The sequence below is a fragment of the Chrysemys picta genome, unplaced genomic scaffold (assembly GCF_011386835.1).
Source record: "Chrysemys picta bellii isolate R12L10 unplaced genomic scaffold, ASM1138683v2 scaf444, whole genome shotgun sequence".
Classification (NCBI taxonomy): domain Eukaryota; kingdom Metazoa; phylum Chordata; order Testudines; family Emydidae; genus Chrysemys; species Chrysemys picta.
Window position 1 is genome coordinate 37,501 of NW_027053151.1, and position 2,818 is coordinate 40,318.

Sequence of the window (2,818 nt, forward strand, 5' to 3'; positions counted from 1 at the left end):
CAGGTCAAGCCCTGGAGGCGGCTGTCAAATGTTCAAAGTCCCCACCGGGACAACAGGTCAACCCCCGGGAAGCGGCTGTCAAATTTTCAAAGTCCCCGTTCGGCCACCAGGTCAACCCGCTGAATCTACTGGGTTGACCTGGCGGCCGGTTTGCTTTCCGGCCACCAGGTCAACCCATTGGATTCGACGGGTTGACCTGGCGACCGGTTTGCTTTCCGGCCACCAGGTCAACCCATTGGATTCGACGGGTTGACCTGGTGGCCGGTTTGCTTTCCGGACCGGATGTCACCCCACTCCCAGGGCAGCGCGGCAGTGGTGCTGAGGACCGCAGAGGGGGGGCTTAATAGTCGAGAGGGAGCAGGTCCGGGGGAGGCTTAATAGTCGTCCCCCGAGGACTCCGGGGGCCAGGCTTAATAGTCGTCCCCCCCCCCCCCCCCCCGGGCGCTCCAGGGGGGAAAGCTTAATAGTCCTCCCCCGAGGACTCCGGGGGCAGGCTTAACAGTCGTCCGCCCCGGGCGCTCCAGCGGGAAAGCTTAATAGTCCTCCCCTGACAGTGTGTGTGTGTGTGGGAGGGAGGCTTAGCAGTCTTGCCCCGGGTGGTCCGGTGGGGGAGGCTTAGCAGTCATCCCCCGAGGACTCCGGGGGCAGGCTTAATAGTGGTTCCAGGGGAGGCTTAATAGTCTTCCCCCGGGCAGTCCGGGAGAGGCTTAATCGTCATCCCCCGACAGTGTGTGTGTGTGTGTGTGGGGGGGAGGCTTAGCAGTCTTCCCCAGGCTGGGTGGGGGCCTGGCGGGAGGCGTCGCAGTCTTCCCCCGGGCGGTCCGGTGGGGGAGGCTTAGCAGTCGTCCCCAGGGCGGTCCGGGGGTGGGGTGGGGTGGGGGGCCTCACAGTCGTCCCTCGGAGAGCCGGGTCGGCGGCAGTGGTGGGTTTACGTCCAGCCTCCGGAGGGTGCGCGTCCTCGGAGGCGATGCAGGCGCCGCAGAGAGGCAGCCTCCGAGGCAGGGAGCGGAGCACCGAGGCTGGGGAGAGGGGAGCAGGAGCCGGGGGCTGGGGGTGGGGGTGGGGGGCGTTCAGGACAACCGGTCAAGCCCCGGGAAGCAGCTGTCAAATGTTCCAAGTCCCCACTCGGCCACCAGGTCCACCCCAGTCTAGCAATGGGGTTGACCTGGCTGACGGCCGGTTAGTATCAAGGTAAACTCACCGTCGTCCACAGGAGGGCAGCTCTCAGGCCGGCCGGCTGCGGCTGACTCTGGGGCGGCGCCCGGTCCCGGCAGCGAGGGGCGGGGGGCGCGGAGCGAGACGGGGCTAACCGGGGGGGGGGGGCGCCTCCTGCGACTTTGGGGGCCGCGGGTCGTCAGTGGCGTGCAGGCCGGGCCTCTCCCGGGGGATTCGGGGGGGCGGTCCTGCGGGCCGGGCGCAGGGGGGCTCGGGCGAGCCCGGGCCGGTCCGCCCCGGGGCCGGGGTCTCCGCCTGCGGCTCAGGGGGGCGCGGGTCGTCGGGGGAGGAAGCCCGGGGGAGCTGCACACCGGCCCGCCAGGCCAGGCCTGGCCTGGATGGCCGCGGGGGGATTCGGGGCGGTCCCGCGGGCCGGGGGCCGGGCGCAGGGGAGGCGGGGGGTCCGAGCGAGTCCGTCCCGGGCCCGGGGCCTCCCCCTGCGGCTTTGGGGTCCGTGGGTCCCCGCTGGCGGAAGCCACTGGGAGCTGGACACCCGCCGTCCGTCCCGCCTGGCCAGGCCTGGCCTGGGTGGCCGCGGGGGGATTCGGGGCGGTCCCGCGGGCCGGCGGCCGGGCGCAGGGGAGGCGGGGGGTCCGAGCGAGTCGGTCCCGGGCCTGGGGTCTCCCCCTGCGGCTTTGGGGTCCGTGGGTCCCCGCTGGAGGAAGCCGCTGGGCGCTGGACACCCGCCGTCCGTCCCGCCTGGCCAGGCCTGGCCTGGGTGGCCGCGGGGGGATTCGGGGCGGTCCCGCGGGCCGGCGGCCGGGCGCAGGGGGTCCGAGCGAGTCCGTCCCAGGCCCGGGGCCTCCCCCTGCGGCTTTGGGGTCCGTGGGTCCCCGCTGGAGGAAGCCGCTGGGCGCTGGACACCCGCCGTCCGTCCCGCCTGGCCAGGCCTGGCCTGGGTGGCCGCGGGGGGGGATTCGGGGCGGACCTGCGGGCCGGCGGCCGGGAGGGTCCGGGCCAGTCCGCCCCATGCCCGGCGTCTCCCCCAGCGGCTTCGGTGGCCCCGGGGGGGGTCCTCCGCGGAGGAAGCCGGGTGGGTGGGGAGCCGGACCCCAGGCGCCCAGACCCGTGACCTGCGGCCGCGACCTCCGACTCGGCAGGAGCGACGAGGGGCTTTCCGGCCCGTCCCCCCCTCTCCTTCCCCCCCAGAAAAGGAGAGAGAGCTGACTCGGACCGGGAAAAGCTGCCTACGGCACCTGGGATTCCCAGGCGGTCACCCATCCAAGTACTAGCCAGGCCCGGGACGGTTTACCTTCCGAGATCGGACGGGATCGGGGGCGTTCGGTCCGGTATGGCCGTAGGCACCCGGCCCCGCGCCTCCTCGCCCGCTTTCCCCTGCCGACGCCCGGGCCTGCCGCACGGTGAGCCCCGGTCGGACTGCCCCCCCCCCTGCGGCAGGGCCCCCGTCTCTCGCGGGCCCGGTCCTTTTTTCCTTTTCGAGCTCCGGGGCCCGGGCTGGCCGCCAGAGCCCCTCCGCCCGCCCTCCCCGGCGTCGGGGAAAATACTGTCCCGGACTTCCAGTGCGCCCGATCCTGTCAGCCGGGGGGTGGGGAGGGGCAGTCCCTCGCTGCGGCCGGGGGAGGGTGAGCCCAGGGCGGCTTGC

The 2,818-nt window shown here is 73.2% G+C and overlaps 1 non-coding gene across 1 annotated transcript; it reads right to left on the bottom strand.

The window, feature by feature from the left end:
* Positions 1–2,399: 2,399 nt before the first annotated feature.
* Positions 2,400–2,518, bottom strand: LOC135978788 (5S ribosomal RNA). The gene has a single exon (XR_010596154.1). It is a non-coding gene; the product is annotated as a 5S ribosomal RNA (ribosomal RNA).
* Between the last annotated feature and the right edge of the window lie 300 nt (positions 2,519–2,818).